This window comes from Rattus rattus, chromosome 5 (genome assembly GCF_011064425.1).
Source record: "Rattus rattus isolate New Zealand chromosome 5, Rrattus_CSIRO_v1, whole genome shotgun sequence".
Lineage (NCBI taxonomy): Eukaryota > Metazoa > Chordata > Mammalia > Rodentia > Muridae > Rattus > Rattus rattus.
The window spans coordinates 74,871,445-74,895,378 of NC_046158.1; the positions used below are offsets into that span (position 1 = coordinate 74,871,445).

General features: G+C 37.3%; 1 pseudogene; it reads left to right on the top strand.

Annotated features, from left to right (window-relative positions):
• Positions 1-11,008: 11,008 nt before the first annotated feature.
• On the top strand, positions 11,009-11,291 carry LOC116901664 (annotated as a pseudogene).
• Positions 11,292-23,934: the final 12,643 nt, after the last annotated feature.

The window sequence follows — 23,934 nt, forward strand, 5'->3', positions numbered from 1 at the left end:
TTGCAACCTGATAAGAACAACAATACCAACCAACCAGAGCTTCCAGGGACTAAACCAGTACCCAAAGATGATACACATGGACTGACCCAGGGCTCCAACTGCATACATTGCTGAGAATAGCCTTGTTGGGGCACCATGGAAGGGGAAGAAGCCCTTGGTCTTGCCAAGGTTGGACCCCCAGTGCAGGGGAATGTTGGGCAGGTGGTAAGGAGGGGTGCTTGGGGGGAACACCCTTATGGGGGAGAGGTAGAGGATAGGGGAATTATGGACAGGAAACTGGGAAAGGAAATAAAATTTGAAATGCAAATAAAGAAATAGATCCAATAAAAATTATCTAATACACAACATTTCAACATAGAATGTATTGTATGTTTTATCTATATATGTGTATATACATAATGTTGTAGCTTTGGTCTAATGCTGCATATATTATGTTAATCTGGTCTCCCAAATTGGACAATAATCTGCACATAAGATGTTGAGGGACCCTGTTCACAATTGGTTTTGATTGGTAAAGTTGCTGGTGGCTAATAGCCAGGCAGGGAACTAGAGGCTGAACTTTAGGATTACTGGCAAGGGTCTGAGAAAGGAATAGAAGGAGAGAGCTGCCAAGCCAGGAAAAAAGTAGATGCCAGGCCCGAGAGAGGCCATACAGAGAACACAGCTGTGATGTAGGTGCTACGGAACTCAGCATGAGAGGGCTGAAGTCCTGGGTCTGGGTCTGTGTTGGCCAGGATGGAATATAGGTTTTAGTAAGTAATACCGCAGGAATATCGGAGCAGAGAGTGTTAGCCATGGGGAGGCTTGGAAGTGGCACAGGCATTGAGCTTCTAAGGAATATTAAAATATAAAGCTACCTGTGTGTGTGTTTCATTTGGAAACTCAGAACACTGGGTCGCGTAGTGAGAAAAGCGTCACCACCATCACCGGGATTATTTAAGTGGAGTTATTTGGGTTCAGCGACAACATATATGTGCGTATAAGTATGTGTAGTTTTATGTGTGTATATGTATAAATATGGATAGATAGATAGACACATATATAACTCATATTTAAATATACAACTGTATATGCTGCATTCAACATGATGTATTTGTGTATATGTGTGTGTCTTAAGTCTAAAGTAAATATAATAGTCTCATAGTCGTTTGAGGCTTAATTTAACGTTTCAGACAGCAGTACACATGCTTAAATTGAAACACTTACAAAATGATCACATATTATTAGTGGCTCTAATATCCATGTTACGTAGACATAGCCAGTGGAACATTGAGATGAACAACATTCCCAGCTTCTCAGGGCTTGGGAAAAAAGAGTAAAGATTTCAATGACATGAATCAGACCTTTCATGGTGTCATATAGTGCCATCAGACATAACTTGCAGCATAATTGCATCAATAAAATTTAGAAGGTGAATTGCTTTCCAATTGCTTTCCAATAAAATGTTGAGCAGTCTTCCTAAAGGTATGTGATTAAGAAGGATGGTAAGACAATGGAAAAGAAATCCCTTCCATGGTCACCAGGACCCAGGACAAAAGCCGAACCAGCAATCATGCTAACTACAATTGTAACGTGTTTTGTTTTTATATTATGGTTACACAAGCATCCATCCCACACCTAAATGAATACAACTAAGGTTCATTCAGAGTGTTATTAAAATCTTGACTTTACTTTCTGTTGTTTGAGCTATTACACTCAGAATCATGCTTGCAGCCCCTTTAATAAGCATTTTCCCTTCTCTTCTACATCCTAATAAAACAGGGCTTATGTGCAGGGCTTACAGACTGAAGACGAAATGCTAATCTTAAATTCTAATTCAGATATCTGTTTGTGTGATGTACCTTAAATGTCATCCACCAAACCATCCTTCTCAGTATAATAAAAACATGTGTGGATGAAACCTTCAGTACAGCCTCACAGAGCACAAGTTACATAGTGACCTGATGTCGGCCTTTTAAAAAATGGTTCCCCCATTAAAAGCAAATATAATTATGACATGTAAAACTTCTCAGCTTGGACAGACCCTAGATATCTGATTTGTATTTAAAAAAATAATGTGGAAGTTATTTTGTGAAAGAAAAATCATTATTAGTATCATTATTTTAAAATTATAACAGTATCTAATGCTACAAAGAAAAATAAAGGAAACAGTTATATATTTCCTAGTATTTCATGAATAAATCAAATACTGATTAACTTACAACTGAGTTGAGCAAATGGGCGATTTGTCATTGTGCTGAACCCTGAACCAATCTTTCTATCTTTCTGCTTGTGTTTGTTCATTTGTTCGTTTGTATTTTTCTGCATATTTTCTAAACATTTGGAATCTAAGAATACATTGGGCCATAAAATATATACCTATAATAATAATGATATTTTTGAACATTTTATATTTGAAATAAAACCTTATTCCTTCCAAATTGTAGGAAAAAATAAATCCAAAGACACCGTAAGTACAAAGACTAATCTTTAGGTTGTATTATTGAGGAGATACAGAGTAATGAGAAAGGAGTGAAAGGAGGGCGGACAGGGGTAAAGGTGCAGAGAGAGAGCAAATGCTGGTCTAGAATGTTCTATTTATACCACCTCACTGTCTGCCCATTGGCTGAGTGACTTCATACATACACCTGACATCAGGCATCTTTTTGATAAATTATTTAATGATAGTATAAAATTACTTGACATACACTACAAAACAATGATGTACGTGCCCAATGCTAACCATATAGCCGTTCATACCTGAGGATGTGTTACTGTGACTTGTAAATGCTTCTTTAAGTGCTATATGATTCCCTATCTTGCTCTCCTGAACTGTCACCTTCTGTCCTCAGCATTAATAGTTACAGATATGTGATTTTCTTCTCAGTGTACTCTGAAACCATTATTAAAAGTTTCACAAAAAATTTTTTTACTATGTCCTTGACAAGAAGCAAATGTTGCCATAGCCACAGCCATAAATTTGTGGAACTATAAAATAGAGAAATAGAAATCTTTAAAAGTACGATTGGTGCCCATCATTATAAAGGGGAATGGGATCTTCAGTGTTCCTGCCCACACTAAAGCCCACCAAGCACAAGTAGCAGGCTAAGCCTTTTCATCTTAATCACCAAGGATTTAAACGATTTTACATTAGCTATAAAAGTTTTTTTCTATTCTTAGTTTATTTTCTAATTATATATTCTCATGTTTACAGATGCATGTGTAGTTAAATATCATGTTAGGACATATAATGGTGACTCGTTACAATAATTTTATTTATATAGCAAAATTAAATAAGGATACCTTTATATAGGGTTTTATTGTAGCATGAAAAGGAGTCCATAAACAACTGTTTTTATTTTTGTTTTAATGTAGCATGCTTTGAGCAATATTCACTTTTTATGTCAATTTGTTTTTAAATTATTTCTTTAATTTTTGAGACTATAATATAATTGCTTAATTTTTGTCCTTTTTTCTCTCCAAATCATTCCATATATCCTCCTTAGTCTCTTACAGATTCATGACCTTTTTCTTCAACTGACGTTTTATACACATATATGCATACACACATACACATGTAAACACACATTAATAAATACATAAGTAATTTTTCTCAGGCTTACAATACATTTTTCATGTCTGACCATTTAATATAGTATAACAAAACCTATACTCCTCCCCTAGAAAGACTATTTCTCCTGCTCTCAGAAAATGTTGGATGTCTATATTTTGTTTTGTGTAGTTGAATCCTCTTGGGCTTTCCCGCCCACTCTGGCATTTCTGCTGTTGTTTTCCTTAATCAGTTCATTCATGGGCAGCCATGGTAATGAGACCTAATGGGTATAGCTTCTGACACTCCTAGGAGACACATTCTCACACCTAAATCTATTCTACTGTTAAGATCCACCACTCCACAGTCACTTGGACCCCTTTTGGCATTAGTGTGGGTCATCAGGCCATTTATTTCATCACCCAGCAATCCATAGATGATTAATGCTACCGCATAAACATCAGAATCTGTAAATAATCATGAGCGGTAAATGTCATTCCAACTTCCTGTTGAACTAAAAGTTATTTTAAAATTGGGGATATTAGATTAATGAAGCACACATATTAGTTTATCTGTAAGGTCATATGCAGAGGCAATTAGAACATAAGGGCATTGCTTTAATGAAGTGTTTGAACTGTTGATGAATTTGATATCTGAATACATTATTCAGATTTGAAGGAATTACGTTAGATGAAGCCAGGTTAGAGAGTATTTCATCCCTAGGGACAGTTCCTTAGAAGTTGTATTTTTCTGTGGCTGATTACTATGGCAGTGCCTTCCTACTTCCTGTTGGCATGACCCAGTCCCCTCTGTCATAATGAAGCAAAACCTCTCATAATAAGAAAAACAAAAATATTTTCCCTTAAAATGTTTCTGGGAACATATGATCACAGAGGCAATGAAACTAACAATACCTCAGTTCAAACACATTTGCTTTTCTCTCTGTGTGTTCTAAGCATATAATAATGTTTGTTGGCATCACAGCCCCAAGATTATTCATATTCATATTAGTGAGGCCATTTCTTCTCTCCTCAATGTAGATCCACATCAATACTAATCTCCTTCAAGACAGCCTCAGAAACTTCCAGAAATAAAGTTTTAATGATTCTATGAGTACCCCTAGCCCAGATGACAGGTAAAATGAGCTATTAATCCATTTCAAACTCTACCATGTATTATAAGCAACTACAGTTCACATATATCCACAACACAAATAATTCTTCTCCATTAAGTCTAATCAAACAGCTGTAATTTATTGGCTCCTGAGACACCGTACCAAGTTAGAAAGTATCTATCAAGTGTCTGCGCAGCCTATTTTTAAATCCCTCGCTGATAATAAACACACTACCTTCAAATGCAGTCTGCTCTATCTATCCTTGGATAGTTTTGAGGGCTAGAAATGTTTCTTTGCAGTACTATAATTGCATTTCCTGTCATTGCTTTCTTTGGTGCTCGTTCTGTTCCTTAAAGCACATAAAAGAATTTTAATTACCCAGGAACAACGAGGAAACCTTGATTCCTGTCCAGGTCCACAAATCTGTTCTCTCCAAATCCAACGCCTCATATTCTTGCAGTGTGGTGGGTGTGACACGGCTTCTGGACACAGCCTGCCAAGTTTGCTCTTCTCACCCTGTTTGCTTTAACCATATGCACTGGTATTTTAGCCGCATGTCTTTTTGCTTTTAGTCACAAAGTGTTGAGCTCTGCTCTCCCATGACATCACTGCATGACTAGTTTGCCCAAGTAAAACAAGGTTTAATTAAATCTTAATGTTGTGCCCACTCTTTCCAGTGCTAACTGTTATTTTCACTTCCCCTGCCATTAGCAGAATACATAATGAGAGAGTGTAGAGCACAGAGTCAGCCCCTTGTACAGAGAGTAGCATTTTGTCACTCACGTTCTCTCACTGAGCTTTAGTTTTCGGCTCATGATTATGTCCCACTAAAACCTACCCTGGACAAAGATATTATTTGTGTGGGAGTATTTGTTCTTTTTAGGATATGACAGCAGCAGCATAAAAATATTATTTAGAACTAAAGAGATATTTCAGTCAACAGCATGCCTAAGATTAAAGCATGAAAATCTGATGCTTTTGTTCCTAAACTCATTGAAAAGAAAACATACAAGTGTGGAAGGAACCATGTGCCTTGTAAACCACCAAAGTGAGAGTAGAGATGTAGGACTGGAGACATAACTCAGCGGTTAAAGGCTAGGCTCACAACCAAAAATATAAGTGAAAGCTGAGATGATCAGAACAATGGGCCTCGCAGGGTAGCCACCTTACCAAATCAGTGGCTCAGTGAGAAACTGGTTCAAAAAACAAGATGCAAGGTAATGGAGGAGACACCTGGTCTCTACATTCACACACACACACACACACACACACACACACACACACACACACACACACACACACACACACACACACACACACGGGGGAGCAGTTGGAGAGAGAGAGAGAGAGAGAGAGAGAGAGAGAGAGAGAGAGAGAGAGAGAGAGAGAGAGAGGTCCAACATCCACAACCTCAAGGACATAAAACAAAGGGGGACTACAGTACATGAAAATGAGAAATGGACAAAGGCCATATTCATTCTATAAGGTTTGGGGAGTTTCTACTTCCAGCTACTATCTGATTGCCTTTTCCATATCTACAAACTGTCCAAATTAAAATCTTTACTCTTGTTCACACAACCTACAAAGTATTCTCTATTTACCTTAACATAATTATTTCATTGCTTTTTACTTTCAATGTCTGGCAAAGCAAACCAACTAACAATGACACGACATAATTATATCACCAAGGTAACCTTGATGTAACTAATTTTCCAATATGGTCATACATCATCAGGAATGATTTATGGAATGATGCACACCCATAAGACTAGTATATAATATCTGCCCACTATTTGCTTACAGAAATATAGTATAACCTATGAAACCATAGGCTGACTATAAATGCAGATCATTAACAAATTCAGCCATCTCCCATAACTGAAGACAGATATGAAAGATATTAATTTACAGTGTGTGGAGTTAGAGTACTAGCTCAATGAACAGCCAAACCTCTGTATAACTTTAGATGTTAATACTGCCTATTACGTTATGTTTCCCTGATAAGTAAGAATTGTTGAGAGTGACCACATAAACCTGATTCTCTTTCAGATTTAAAAAATGAAACAGGTACAAAATGTACCCATTCAAAACTACACAGACCATAATAGTATAAAATAAAATATTTGGTTGCAAATGTCTCCATTTTCACTTTTCTAATCAAACTGAATCATTTTTAGAATGTACACGGAAAGTGTTTGAGTAGTGTTCATCTAACAAACGAGTGAGCTTACCATGCTTATTAGCATGTGTAAAGATTGTCACATCATTTTACATTACTCCTGTTGTTTTCTCAAAATAAAGCACTCTCGGTTAGAATTTGAAAACATAAAACTAATTTTTAAAAAAAAAAATCTTTTTGAGAAGACGCAAGTTCTTCATACATTAAACATGAAAGTCATTAACTTATTTTCTCCATCCTTTGTGATGCCGTTCCAGATTTTATGGATAGTGTAGAGAAGTAATTTTTAAGTTGATATTGAATAGATTAAATAAATAATATATGTACAAATAAAGGTTATATATGTACTGAACCCTCTTCCAGTGCATGACTAATTCTTAGCACATCTTAATTGAGTGAATGGCTGATTTGAGGACTAGCCCAATCTAATTCTCAGTGTTCAAGTTAAAAACATTGTGCTGTTCTTTAGTTTTTAATATTTATTATATTCTATGATTCTAAAAATTAATAGAAGCCCCTTTCCAGGTCTTTCTTTTTCTGGTCCACACGTACAAAACTCAATGAATTTGGAGCACATTTCAGACACTGATATCCCTCATTTGGATATTTTCAATTATTCATGGAAAATGGCCACTCTACGTAATTCAGTCAGTACACATGACCTCAAGGGCAGAGGCTATAACACAGTCATGAGCAGACTCTGATAGAAATGATGCTGACTCAGCAGCTTTCTGAAAAGCTCTGTAAAGAAGTCAATAAAAGACATTTCTTCCTCTGCCATGTCTTTCTTTTTCCATTTTTATTGGTTATTTTATTTATTTACGTTTCAAATGTTACCCACTTCCCAGTTTCCCCTCTATAAACCCCCCACCCTTCACCCTTGCCTCTACCTCTAGGAGGGTGCTTCCCCACCCACCCTCAGCAGCCTAGTGTTTCCCTAACCTGGGTCATCAAGCCTCCATAGGACTCAGGGGCTCCCCTCCCAGTGATGCCAGATAAGGTAATCCTCTGCTATATATCCAAGTGGAGCCATGAGTACCCCATACTTATTCTTTTATTGGTGGTTTAGTCTCTGGGAGCTTTGAGGTTGTGGGTTAGTTGATATTTTGTTCTTCTGATGAGGTGGCAAACTCCTTCAGCTCCTATAATGCTTGTCCTAATTTCCCCATTGGCGTCTCTGTGCTCAGCCCAATGCTTGGCTATATACATATGCATCTGTATTGGTCAGCTCTGGACGAGTCTCTCAGGGAACAGCAATACCAGGCTCCTGTCAGCAAGCACTTCTTGGCATCAGCAATAGTGTCTGGGATTGGTGTTAGCAGATGGGATGGAACCCTAGATGGTACAGTCTCTGTATGGCCTTTCCTTCAGTTTCTGCTCCACTCTTTGTCCATAAACTTCCTTTTGACAGGAGGAATTCTGGATTAATATTTTTGAGGTGCGTGTTTGGTTCCATCCCTCAACTGGGGGCTGTACCTATCCACTGGATATTGTCTCTACAGGCTCTCTCTCCCCTTTCTTGAGTATTTCAGCTAAAGTCCTTCCTATTGGAACCTCTTGGGTCTTCTAAAGCTACACCTTGGCAGCAACAGTAAGCCGTAGTTTGGAGACTCAGGTACCTCTCTATCCTCTACACTAAGCATGGAACCTTTTCCACAGAAGCCTTTGGCCTAGAGATGATGATGATGATGATGATGATGATGATGATGATGATGATGATGATGATGATGATGATGATGATGAAGATTTTTAATCTTTTTAACAGTCCAGTCATTATCCCCCTCTCTTTCTGTACTCCAACAGTTCCTCATCCCATTCCTTCTCTCTTCATCTCCAAGAGACTGTTCCCACACACCACACACCTTCACCCACCAGACCTCCCCTATCCTTGGGCCTTAAGTGTCCCCAAGGTTAGGTGCTTCTTCTCTCATTGAGGCCAGAGTAAGAAGTCTTCTGCTGTGTTGGGGGCCTCAGACCAGCTAATGTATGCTTCCTGGTCCATGACTCAGTGTCTGAGAGAGCTTGAGGCTCCATGTTTGTTGAGACTGCTGGTCTTACAATGGAAACTCCATAGGCCTTCATATCTTTTCCCAGCCTTTCCCGAATTCAGACCATTGGGCATGTGTATCTGTTTCTGTCTCAGTCAGCTACTTGTTGGGCCTCTCAAAGGGCAGCCATGCTAGGCTCCTGTCTCTAAGTACAACATAGCATCGGTAATAGTGTCAGGCTTTGGAGCCTCCCCTTGACATGGATTCTAATTTGGGATGGTCACTGGACCTCCTTTTCCTCAGGCTCTTCTCCATTTTTGTCCCTGTAGTTCTTTTAGACAAGAAAAATTCTGGGTCAGAATTTTTGTTATTTAAGTCCTCACCTTCCACCTTTGACCAAATCCTATCAGGATTTCTTTTCAGAAAAACATCCCCAAATATCCCTACATTTTCCTTCTTTTCCTGTTACTGTGGTAGGAGCTTTTGGTTTCTCCATTAATTTCTGCAATATGTCTAGCCTTGTACCTTGTACTCAGTGTTAACCCTTTCAATTTGTTTTTTATGCTCTGATTATTATAATCTTGAAGAAACAATGAAGAGATTTGTAATTCCATATTTTTATTTTATAGATTTATATTATAAAGAGGATAATACCCCAAAAAAAGTTCTCTGGAGTGGCCATCACCCTCATTCTTTGCCTCCTGCCTCCATCTCCAAGTTCAATTTCTAATAGCATTTCCCTTACACTGTAGATGCAATGTTTTACTAATAAGATTTGGATATGTTAAGTATAGTGAATTAATGGAAGCCATTTTTCCTCTACCACACATAGGCAGGTAAACTATATTTCCTTAAAGACTTTGAGTTGGGTGAGAGATAGTTATTCTCTCCTCAACATTTGTCCTGGGTGATTTGAACAGTAATGGTCTCCATAGACTCATGTATTTGAATGCTTGGTCCATACAGTGCCACACTATTAGTAGGTATGGCCTTATTGGAAGAAGTATGTCATTGCAGTGACATGTTTTGAGTTCTCCTATGTTCATGCTATGCCCAGTGTGGCACACAGTTCCTCCTTTGTTGCCTTCAAGTCAAGATATAGAACTTGCAGTTCGGTTGCAGCCAGAAGCCAGCAAGACTTTGCCTCTCCATTCAAATGGTTCCTGTTGCTCGTGCAGTGTGCTAGGGCGTCTTTACTTCTCTGCACCAGTACATGAAAGGGCTTCTTACGATACAAATTCTTACTCACTGATAAGTGGATATTAGCCCAAAAGCTCGAATCACCCAAGGTACAATACACAGAACGCATGAAGCTCAAGACCAAAGTGCGGATGTTTCTTTCCTTCTTAAAAGGGGGAACAAAAATAATCATAAGAGGGGATATGGAGGCAGAGTTTGGAGCAGAGACTGAAGGAACGGCCATTCAGAGCCTGCCATATATATGTATGTATATATGCCATGTATATATATATACAGTCACCAAGACTAGATAAGATTGATGAAGCTAAGAAGGGCATGCTGACAGGAACTGGATATAGATGTCTCCTGAGAGACAAAGCCAGAGCATGACAAATACAGAAGCGAATGCTATCAGCAAACCACAAAACTGAGAACAGGAATCCCGTTGGAGGAATTAAAGGAATTGTTGTTCTTATGGGTAAGAACAACAATGCCAACTAACCAGAGCTCCCAGGGACTAAATCACTACCCAAAGAATACACATGGACACACCCATGGCTCCAACTGCATATGTAGCAAAGGAAGGCCTTGTTGGGCACCAGTGGAAGGAGAAGCCCTTGGTTTTGTCAAGGTTGGATCCCAGTGTTGGGGAATATCGGAACCGGGACAGGAAGGGGGTGGATAGGGAACGGAACACTCTTATAGAAGAAGGGGAGGGGGATGTGATAGAGGGCTTTATGTCCGGGAAAGCAGGAAAGGAAACAAGATTTGAAATGTAAATAAAAAATCCAATAAAAATTATTGTCAAAATCTAAAAAAAAGAGTTGGAAAATGTATTGTTAGCTAAAGCAATCAAGCATTAGAAATAACACGTTATAAAAAATAAAAATGTATAAATAAATAAAAAAAAAAACCAAATCCTCGTGTCCTGTCCCTGGCCATTTGAATCTCAATCTTAAGGCTGGCACCTTGGCAGCCATTATGCACAAGCAGACAGGAAGACTCTTAAAGAAATCATAATGTCCACCAACACAGACATTTCTCTCTTCATATGATGACGGTCAGGGGCCTAAGTTTATTTGGAAAGGTAAGCAGACAATGTTTGTCCCCATTGGAATGGCAGGCTTTGCAGCGATTGTTGCTTATGGGCTACACAGACTGAAGAGCTGGGGAAATACGAAGATGTTCATTCATTAATTTGATCCACATGGATGCGGCAGCTCAGGGCTTTGTTGTCGGGCCATGACTCTTGATATGGGCTATTCCATGTACTGGGAATTCTGGGCCAAGTCTAAGCCTTAGAAGAGCTGCTGCCTTGGTCTGGTAAGTGCTTGCTTCAGTTAGACATCTCACACTGAGGTTTGTGTATTTGTGTCTGCAATAAATATCATGTGGGTTTAGACAAAAAAAACAAACAAACAAAAAAAAAACACATAAAAACAACTACCAGGTCTGCCTGCATGCTGCCATGTAACCTCTGATCTCTGAAACTGTAAGCCTGACCCCAATTAATGTTTTCCTTTATTAGAGTTGCTGTGGTCTTGGTGTCTCTTCACAGCAATAAAATCATAACTAAAATACCAGTTAACAGTAAATCAGTACCGCTGGCTTAATTATGCTAAATACTAAAATATTTCTTAGATAATCATGCTTGTAACTGTATTCAACTAAAAACCTCTCTACAATCTATGCGGACCATGTAACAACATTCCGTGAGTTCACCTGATGCGGAATGCCACTTACAGTTGTTTCATCTAACTGTGATTTTTCTCTAATTAATGAATGCTGAATCACTAGTAGATCACACTTCACGTACCACATCCAGCTTAATGATGCTCGTGTCTGGCCTCTCATGTACCACAGTGTAAACAGTGGCCCAGTACTCCCCAAATCAGTTCAGTTACACTGAATACTGTTAATGTTGTCAGTGAATATTTATTTCTAACCCTAATAATGCCAATAAATGACACATCGGCTGGATTTTAAAAAGCCATGTATGATCCTAATGATGATCATTAGCTTAGTGAACAGGAATTCTCAAATTAAAAATAAATTAGTAACTGTTTCTCAAATGTGGCTTTTCAAATAGCATAATACATGTTAGTTTAACCCATAATTGGATACCTGATCTCTTCTTTCTAGGGGTCAAATTGAAACCAGAGGAATTTTGTAATTCATCTTCTTTATTAAGGAAGCTTCAAGTTGAATCTATTTTAATATCAAGGTCAGTTTTAGAATTATAACTGTTTCTTATGTCTGGGAAACAGTATTTGCATCTTCAAATTTTTTACAATTAGAGTAGTTTTATTCTTAGGCATAATTCTAAAAGTTATGTTAAAAGCAGCTTTCCAGAGCCAAGATACCCATTGAATATTACAGAAATAGTCTAAAAGGGGCAACCAAAATTGTCCTGATTTTCAGAAGTTCTATGTGCCTAATAAATAACAGGCTAATTACAAAACAAATATATTAAGTAAATGGTAATCATCATTTCACAGAAAAGGAATAGAGTCCCAACTTCTTGCCAATCAATGTATCATAAAAGGAAAATGCCAAGCTTTGAATCTAAAGAGTTGTATTTCATTGCAGGGTTCATCCAATTTAGAGTTAAACAAACATGTCCAGACATAGCATACTTACTAAAACATTACCCCATCTATTTCCAAATACTTTTTGTTACTGTCTTATAGAGTTTTTCTTATTCAGTAGTTCCTCCTCATATATTATTAAAATTAGATTTCCGGTGGAGACCATGTCTCTTTCTCCGTCCTGCTATCATAGGATCTAGTACTCTTCTTGGACATACAAAGTGTTCTTGTACAGCTTTTAAAACATGAGTGAGAGTGGCAGAGCTAAGATGGCATGTGGTCAGCTCTGGGCTCGCATTTCCCCCTTTGTTCCACAGGAAAAGAAAAGTCATGAGAGTTGGCATCATTTAAGTCTAACATTCTCCACTGCCAGTCTGTCTGTCTGTTTTTGTTTAGTGTTTTTTTTTTAAATCTGGCATGTAAGGGTCCACTTTATCATCTGACACTGTTATAAAGAAAGCCATGCTCACTTTTCATCCATTCTTCGTACCACAGCAGGATAAATTCTTCTTAAGTCAGGGTGACATAAAGCCCAACAGTAATTGTGTACCAGTTTATGTAAGGAAAACATCCAAAATTCTCAGCATGCTAAATTGTATGAATTAATCCCGAGCTAACTGTGTATGTTAATTTATTACTTCATATACATATATGAATATATATCCTATATATTATATATTATATGCTCCTTATATGTACTGTGTGTGTGTATTTGACTTATCTCGAAATCATCATTCTGCTTTCCAGGCTCATTGAAGAGATGGTATAGGATTCTCCAGAGAGTCTCTCCTCATTTTGAGACCAGCTTTGCCCTATTTGACTAATGTTCAATTTGTATTTGAAGACAACACTCTCTGTGACATCTTTAATCATAAACTTTTCAAATTATCCCGATTGTGTGTATGAGAACGTAGAAAAGAAAATGAGTTCCTGGAAGAAGAATGTGGGAAGATTTAAAGCAGCATGAAGTACTGAGTATGGTCTCCAGAAATAACTAATGAATGGCTATAACTTCTTCATGAAGAAGTCATAACCTTTCCTGCTAAAGAATTTCCATTCTTGAGAATTATTTATGGAAAAATCCAATTGCTGAACACATTTTACATTCTTCATGGTTAAGAACTAATTCTTTTACTGTTGATGTCAATTAGGCATCCTCACCCACCTGAAAATCCTCTGGCACTGGAAATACATGAATACAGATATCTGTTGATAAGACTAGAAGGTGAGTCAACAGACCAGGTTCCAAGTTGGCAAGGACAGAATCCAAGCATCCAAAGCTCGTAATTCAAGTTGAGCTTCTCATTAATCTAAATGTTAATGTAAACTTAAAATATGTCACATTGATTTGGAACTCTTTTATATGAATAACTGAGCTCTCTAACAGAAGAATTCAAATGGCCATGTCTTCACACAAACTGATTTCAATCAAATAAAATCTTGACTATATTTTTTATTTTTCTTTCATTCTTGTTTTGATTTGATTTGATTTGCATGTATGCATGCGCGCGCGCGCACACACACACACACACACACACACACACACACACACAAACACACACCATTTGCTTCCTTAAAAAAAAACAATAAAATTCCCTAAACAATACCAGCAAAATGGCATGCCAAGATGGATGGGGGAAATTTTATAAGACCCTTCCACATGTGAAATATTAAGACCATGGCTGTTGCAAGAAGAGAGAGAAGCCTCCTGATAAGTATAATCATATATAGGCAAAAAAAGTATAAGTGGACTCATGTGTTGTGTGTGTGTGTGTGTGCATGTGTATGTGAGAGAGGGGGGGAATGTAACAACAATAAGCAAGAAGAAGTAGTCATGAACTTGATAAATAATAGGGGATCATAAGAGGTATGGTAGGAGGAGTGGAAGACATAATAATGATATCAATACAGTACTCAAACATGAGATGCTTAAAAATAAAATAAGCTATGAGTCTCTGCAAATGAGAACAGTAAACTTGGACAGTTTTAAGTACATCAGTTGTTTAACCTGTTCTCTGAAGAGTATTGAATATTGCCTTTCAATGATATGGAGAGATTATTAGTTTGGTTTTTTTCCTGTTTTCCTGGGTATGGAAAAAATAAAAGTGTCAGGACTGATTAATTGAATAGAGGGTGGTTGTTAAAAATTGACTAAATTTTATTTTATTGGGTTATATTTTTACATATACATTAAGTTGTGTACATAAGCTCATAAACACATATACAAAAGCATATATAAAATTAATAGAAAATGAAATTTACAAAAGACATTATATTAGGTCAACATAAAATAAATTCTAATGATGATCATGATGATTATGGTGATGATAATAATGTTATCTGTACACTCTTTCCAGACACAAATTCATATGAATATATAATATCTTAGTTTCTCCATCTACTATAATTGAGAGATTTTCTGGCAGCCAATGAACTTTGTAAAATCTTCATAGTTTGATTTGTACAGCAGCAGGGGGAGGAATTGGATCATTTTAAGTATTATAAGTTAAAATAAATAGGTAAAATACTTCTAGACCACCTCTCAAATTCTGAAACAACCACATTGAAGTCAATAAAATTGAATTTAGGAATCACTAGAAGGTGAGTGATTGAGTATGGCCCAGGTAGAGCCATCCAATCTCGAACTGCCAGGATGCAGTAAATATAAAGTAGGAGGACATATTTGCTGGTCAGTCAGTCACATCTGTAAGCTCTGCTGCTTTTCTCTTGCTTAGAAACTAAATTAAACATCTTTGCCTCAGTTTCTTTATCAACAAAATAGAAAACATGGTTTAGTTTTTTTTTTAAGAATAGTTAGAAGTCTTAACACACATGGTATGCACTCATTGATAAGTGGCTATTAGCCCAAATGCTTGAATTACCCTAGATGCACAGAACACATGAAACTCAAGAGGGATGACCAAAATGTGAATGCTTCACTCCTTCTTTAAAAGGGGAACAAGAATACCCTTGGCAGGGAATAGGGAGGCAAAGATTAAAACAGAGGCAGAACGAACACCCATTCTGAGCCTGCCCCACATGTGGCCCATACATATACAGTCACCCAATTTGACAAGATGGATGAAGCAAAGAAGTGCAGGCCAACAGGACCGGATGTAGATCTCTCCTGAGAGATACAGCCAGAATACAGCAAATACATAGGCGAATACCAGCAGCAAACCACTGAACTGAGAACGGGACCCCCGTTGAAGGAATCAGAGAAAGGACTGGAAGAGCTTGAAGGGGCTCAAGACCCCATATGAACAGCAATGCCAACCAACCAGAGCTTCAGGGACTAAGCCACTACCCAAAGACTATACATGGACTGACCCTGGGCTCCAACCTCATAGGTAGCAATGAATAGCCTAGTAAGAGCACCAGTGGAAGGGGAAGCCCTTGGTCCTGCTAAGACTGAACCCCAGTGAACGTGATTTTTTGGGGGAGGGCGGTAATGAGGGAGGATGGGGAGGGGGAACACCCATAAGGAAGGGGAGGAGAAGGGGTTAGGGGGATGTTGGCCCGGAAACCGGGAAAGGGAATAACACTCGAAATGTAAATAAGAAATACTCAAGTTAATAAAGAAAAAAAGGAAAAAAAATTAAGTTATATGGGCAGTTTAGTTCAGAGTCTGTGGCACAAAACACATTGAAATTTCCCTTCTTTGTTTCAGCAATGACAGGGAATAAATCTGATCACTCAGTATGAAAATTCTCCTTGGGAGTAATGATTTCAGTAAACACTCAGTAATTAAATTTAGAAATCCGTTATGTTTGGGAAAGATGAAGACATGAAATATCAGTAAGATGGGCATCTTTGATCAGAACTATTTTTCCTTAACTGGTGAGAGAAACGTAAAAAAAAAAATTCCAAAACCAAATCCCAAACAAACAAATACATGCCACTTCTGCAAGCTATTTTGTGGCTCTCTTGATGTTTTCCTGATGTCCTCAGAGTTCCAACCTTTGTCCCCCAGAAGCACAGTTACACAGCTGCATTTCTAACTACCAGGTGAAACAAGATCACTTTAATTTTCTGAATTAAAAAAAATTGTTAAATTTCTACAAGCAGACTTTTGGGGTTGTTTTATGGTTGTTTGTTTGGTTTTGCTTTGATTTTATGACTTGGTATGTGAATGTCATGTCAATTGGTTTTGTCTCAAATTACTATTGAAATAAATAATGTACTTGGAAGAAAAATGAGAGAACTTGAGAGGAGGCCACAACTTAGTGAGTCTTTTTATCCCAAGTCTTTGTGTTATGTGTGCAGGACTGACCTCCAATTTTCTATGTGCACAAAGATGACCTTGAACTATTGATCTTCCTGTTTCCATCTAATGAGTACGACTACAAGTATACCCTAGTGCTTCATGCATGATAGGAAAGTCTAACAATTTAGGTAAATCTCCGGGTATTTAGAATATTTTTGTATTTAAAAATATAATTGCATCTGTTCTCTTTTTTCTTTCTTTTTATTTCTCCAATATCTAAAGCCCCCTCCTACATAAATTTGTGCTATCCTCTTCATATATATATATATATATATCCTGCTGAGTCTGTACAGTGCTGCCTGGAGGTATAATTTTCTAAGGCTGACTACTTCACTGGTTTTAGATAACCAATGAGAGGTCTTATCATTGGGGAAGACAAAATTACCCTCCCAGAACAACTGTTACTTGACTTTAACTCATCATCTAGGGTTGATGATCCATAAAGTTTCTCTTAACTGCTTTAGGATATTTGTTGTAATTATTTAGGACTTGTTTGGGCAACAGAATCGTTGAGATTTTATGGGTATGGCTTTACTGTCATAGCTAGAAGGCACACTCTTAGAGCAGATTTCCAGTTCCTCTGGCTTTTAAATACTCTAGGCGTCTCTTCGGAGGTGTTCCCTGAACCTCAGGTAAAGGAGTTATGTTACAGATGTAGCCATGCGAATGGGCTCCTTTGTCTGTTTTTAATTGCATTTTGATTATGGAAGCTATCTACACTATTATGCTTCAGCTGAAAAAAAATAGAATCTCTTTTGATAAGTGGTCAGAGCTATCCTTATCTGTAGCATAAGAATAATTATTTAGAGCATCTTTAGAAATTATAGTGTTCTAGGTAAGTAGAGGTAGCAGGTTCTCCTCTAATGTTCCTGGTCTTAGTAACAATTCCATATAATATTCTTCCTGCTACATGGAGAGAACTTTAAGAGTCAGTGAAGTCCTGTACAATTGCTTTACTAATTATCATAGAGAAAAATTGCACCCAGTCATAAAGTTTACTTAATATTATGTTCACCTATATTTTTATTCCTCTATTAGACTGATACATTTAATTATAATGTAGATTTCTGGTACTTACTCACATGCTTACTTGCATATTTACATAAGAAAAAAATATTGGGAATTGAACCTGAACCTTCATGTGTGCTAACCAAGCACTCAACCACTCAGTCAGTCTTGATTGTCTGAGAGTGTGCCTTCTAGCTATGACAGTGAAGACATACCCATACAATCTCAACCATGTGGTTGTTTACCTAATAATATTGGATAATATACATCCAATAATAAAACACACTGAAACTTGACAGAAAAATGAAAGAATAATAAAACTGGGTTGACTAAACTTGAGTAAGGAGAAGCATAAATATATGTAATAATCACATTTAAGTGTACATGGAGTTTGCCATATTTAAATCACTAGTCACTTGGTAATGAACAATGGCTGTTCTGTCATTTGCAATTACAGAATTCTACTAAGAACATGCAATAAGGAGGCATATCTGATCCTAATTTTGTCCTCCTTCACATGTCGTAATTTAAAATGGATCCTTGTATTGTTCTCTCCAGGTGTGAAGAAACTTCACCAGTAGGGATCCAGAATGTGCATTTTACTTCTTTGAATTCCCTCAGGAAGAGAAGAGCCGGCTAGACACACTTTAAGGTAAGCTCAACTCACTCGTTATCCCTCTTAGGACTGACACGCTTGCTGTATATGTTAAGGACAGGGTGAGGTGGAAAATTTGTAAGGAACACACAAACAGGGGACCAGTAACCATTTGGAACAAAGACAGACTTTTTCACATTTAGTACCAACTTTGGGTAGACTTGCTTACCAGGGTCATAATTACTCTTTGTCATCAAAGAAGTTTAACGGAGAGACCTGACACAAAGAAGAGTGACAGGAATCTCCCACGGTTTTCATCGCTTACTACCATATTAAAATAATGTGAGTGGGGAGGTTATAGAAAGAGCCAAGGCACTGAGATGCTTTCCTTGTTTAAAAATACGTCAAGTCTTTGTCCATATTTTAACCAGCTTCCTTCTAGATGTGAGGCTTTCTTGGTACTACCAAAAGCTCTCTCTGCCACTGTGCAGAGGATGGCAACATAGTAAACCACAACCACTTGTGATCTTACCCGTATTTTAAATGCCAAAATTTTAAACTGTCATAATATACTATTCAATTATTATTCAAGCATTTGTGAAGGAAACTGTTTATAAATATAGTAAGCAACATCAGCTGTTTTCTTAATATACCAGTTTCAATGGAAATTTGAGGATCTACTTTAATAAGTTATGCATGAGTTTAGATCTTATTTGTAAGTAAAAATGAATCCAAGTAAAAGATTATTTAAAATAGTGTAAAGGAGTAATGACCTTAAAACAAAGCAAAGAATAGCTGTGTGGATCTAGGAATATAGACCAAGGAAAGGAGTTAAAACATATGCCAGGACCCATTGCACGCTTACCTGGCACTGTCTCTAGGTCAGTGGTTTTCAATCTTCCTAATGCTATAACTTTTTAATTCAGTTCCTTATACTGTGGTGATTCCCCAATCATAAAATTTATTTTTGCTACTTCATAACTAAAATTTTTCTATTGCTATGAGTCATGATGTAAGTATTGGATAAATGGAACATCTGATATGTGAACCCCAAGGGGTCAAGACCAACAGATTGTGAAAGACTCCTCTAAGAGGAAAAGGATCTATTTATTTCATACTTGTGTTTCTTTTAATTGAGGCTCAAAAACATTAAAGAAATAGCTAACTTCGCTTTTGGTAATTTGAGTGAATTAAATTTTAGTTTATATTCTTAATTGGGCAAAAATATCAGAAGATAAAATTCTAATAGATTTGACCATTTGGCATTTCATTACAGAAGAACAAATATTTAATTTACTACTCCACCGTAGAATATATCATGAGTAATAATTAATCATCAGAATCAGATAAGCCTACTTTCAAGATGTGGAATCTGTCTTTGATATAATTTTGCTTCACATAGTTTAGCACGTGTAGTATATTACATGTAAATATGTGTAGCAAATACTTGTTTAGCATAAACAGCATAAGTTGTTGGCCAAAAGGGTGGTTTATAGGGCCATTTGCAAATTTGATTATTAGCAAAGTTTTCCTGTTTATCTTTCCTACATTTATCCATATCAAATGGTTCATAAATTAACCAGAACACTATTTTTCACATTCAAGCATATAATTCTGAAAATGATTCTACAGTCTAAGGATATGATTAAATCTATAAAAGATCCTTTCCTTACCTGGCGGTCACTAATCTACAGAGACATGGTCAGACATTTCAAGAGCCTCTGCTCCTGCAGAGAATATAGAATGCTGGTATTTAAGAAAAACCTGCTTTCTCATCTTTAGCCAATTAATGTATAAAATAGAAATACTTTCCATTTAAATTGCATCACAATATTTATCCAAAAAAAAAAAACCCATCATTTTGTAGTCATGCTTCTTAACTACTCTTCTACCTCTATAAAGAAACATCACCAACCCAGCTTATAAAAGAAAGCATTCAAATAGGGTCTTGCTTACAGTCTCAGAGGCTTAATCATGATCATCATGGTGAAAATGGTAGTGGCTGGAAGGCAGCCAGGCAGCCAGGCCGGCAAGTTGTTGAAATAGTAACAAAGAGTTTATCTCATCCACATGCACTGGGTAGAATGGACATTTGAAACCTCAGTCTTTTTGTTCCTAGTGCCATAGAGTAGTACTTTCTAAATGTTCCTAAACAGTCCACCAACTGAACATTCAAATGTTTGAGCCAACTTCAGGCCAGTTTCACCCTACTACGTTCCATTTTCTGGCCCTCATAGATTTGCAGCCCTGTCATAATGCAAAATGCATTTAGTACAACCTCAAAAATCCATGTATTCTTCCACAATCACAAGACTATTGAAAATCTAACGTCCAAAATCTTTTCTGAGACTCAGGGAAATCTCTTAAATGTAGCCCCGTAGAAAAGCAAAAAGAAAATTATATACTTCCAACATACAATTGTTCAGAATATACATAAACATTCTGAAAGGGAGGAAAAGGTGAGCGATGAGAAAATACTGGACCAAATTAAAGCTGAAACCCAGCAGGGCAAACTCCAAATCCTACACGTCCATGTCTGGGGATATGTAGCTCTTCAGATCTCTCACCCCTTCCAGCTTTGTGGAATGCAGCACAATGCTTTCTCTTGAGCTGGTGCCAGACCTTGTCTGCAGCTCTGCTTGTCAGGAATCCATGACTCTGGCACCTTTAACTTCTTGAGCTCTCCAACACAATTTAGGCTTTACCTCCACAGCTTCAGGCAACAGCCTCTCAGGGCTTCCTGCAGAAAGTCGCCTGCCACATGTGTAGCCTCTGCAGCCTTTCCTAACCTTTGAAGGAAGATTTCACAGCCCCTTTACACCTGTATCTTTTGGAGAAAGCCTGAAGTACCTGGCTAACACTGCCAAATGCTGCTGCCTTCTAGGGCTGGAAATTGGTTCTCTTCAAGATACACACTCATGTAAGCTTTGCATTGTCGATAGTTTTCCTTTGTTGAATAACCTTTAATTCTCACATGTAGGAAGCTTACCTGAATGGGATTTTGTCCTGATGGTAACACGTCTTTTATTCTGTTTCTCCTGAAGCCATTCCTTAAACTTCTTATCTCTTGAGCATGGGACATGGCTCCAACATTTAAAATCTCCTCGTTCTCTTTTTACTCCTCAAACTATACATTTTGTAATGCTTTTGCCTTGCTTGCTCTTTTTTATTGTAGATCTGCAACAGAAGGGTCACTAATAGCCATGTGACACAGTCAATTCTAGGCTGTCTTTAAAAAAAATTCAAAGTAGCCTCATGCAGAGACAAAAGAAGAAAGCAGCCACATTGTTTGTCAAAGTATTACAAGAATGGTTTCTAGGACAACTGCTAATTTCCTTCCCATCTGAAACCTCTTCATTTGGGTCTCCACATTCCACATTGTTCTCAGAATTACTGTCTTCCAGGAATCTACTAGACCTGCCTTGCCCTGCCCTAAAACACCAAGGACAACACTTGATCTCCTTTCTAATCCAAAGTCCCAAAGTCTGTAAATGAAGACACAGTGGGACCACAAAAGTAAACCACCCCATGGGTAGAAAAATAAAGGTTTAGTGAGGTTCAAATCTTCCAAATTCATCTCTCAGAGAAAGTAGAGAGACGGGCAAAACAGAACCAAAGCAAGCAGACTTCATATCAGCAGGGAGGGATCTTTGAGCTAATAAAGGCTGTTCAGATTATGTGGCAACGAGGTGCTCTCGACCATGGTTGTTGACCACTGGGGAAGATTAAGGTGGCTCTTAGTTATCAGAAACCCACATTAAGAGAAAAGCTTTCATGGTAAACTGAAATTCAAGATACAAATATTACTCTACAGGTAGCACTGCAATTTTAAGTGTTTCTCCCAATTAAGTAAAAGCAGAACTGCACTAATTGTTAAAATGTAGTAACTATACCTAGTTTCTATTAATGAAATAGTTATTGATGTGTGTGTATACCATTTAATTTGAAATGAATTTGCTTTCTCATTTCTCTTTAATGTTTGAGAGCCTTTTGTGTGCATGTTGGCGTATGTGTTTATATGTGTCAATGTGGGTATATGTACATGCAATTGGAAACCACAGGTCCACATAGTTTGTCTTCCTCAATCACTCTTCATTTTATTTTGAGACAGGGTCTCTTCCTCGGTCTTGATCTAATGTTACAGTGAGACTGTCTTGGAAGTGAGCTCTAGGGATCCATTTGTTATTTCTTGGAGGATGCTAGGAAATTAGCTTATGTCCACAGCACTTTACCAACTGTTTCAACTTCCAGCTCCTGTGTGAGAGTCAGTACAATATCATTTTAGCTTATTATAAAATGAAATAATGATTTATTGCATAGAAGATTAAATGAAGACTGAATTTATTTCTTGGAACTCTATTCAAAATAATAAAGTAAGTTCAAAAGTAATCAATTTCAGGACATTAATAAATTACAAGAGAATAAAATCACATGATGGGAGAACATGCTAACTTCTATTTTCCGTAAGATACATAGTAATTCTGATCATTTAGAATTTCTGATAATTTAGAGTTTCTTAGTGAAATAAGTACAAAACAGCTTCGATAGTAAAGTTGGAATATTTACAGAAAAATTCAAGGATTTTTGCTAAAAACTTTCTTAATACCCAACTTTTAAAAATGGAAAAATAAAAAATAAAATAAAATAAATCAAAAGGCCATTAATATAATATAGCCACTTACTGAACGAGCATCATAGCTCTTTCTTATCTGGTATCTACGAGCACCAACCTGCAGCTTTGTTACCTATTGGATATCTGTCCAGTAGGAGCCAGGCCTATCAACACTGCCATTTGTTCTTCTTTCTTATAGATAGACTGAGGGTTATTGTGCTCTGAAACGTTGTTAAATGGATAAGGCAACAGATTGGAACCTGGTATATTCCAAATAGCAGTGTCAGGTTCTTGGTTCACATGCATAAAGCAGTCAGCACATGGGTAAATTACAATGGCTGTTACTTTATGATAGACATTTTTATTTAGAAACAAGTAGAGTTCAGTTTATTTTTGCTATTATAGTGTTCCCCAGATTTAGAATGGGATAGATGTGTTCGAGTGAAACAATAGCACCCCACCCTCAGCCAGAAAGAACAAAAGGGATATTTGCTATTATCACAACCGTGGGAGTTTTCTCCAGTAGAAAGTTTCTTTTCCCTGGCCAGTGCTATCTCTGACCTGTGGGTGTGCTGGCATGGGACTGAACTGTTATTAGAACTGATTCATAGAGTTCTTGGTAATAGAACAAACATGCCCACACTCCCGTGACTCTGATCCTGGTTAACAAATGTTTCTCCATAAATCTAATATGGCCCTACTCAGGGAACTTTTGTATCCTTTTGTGCCCCCTTTTTGCTCTCTAAATTAAATGCTGAATTCAAACACCCAGTGGTAGTAAGAGAACACTTTCACAAACTCCTGTTGTAAGAATAATTGAACATAACACTTCTGGAGACAATTTGGCATTTATACCAAAATGTGCCTGCTTTTGA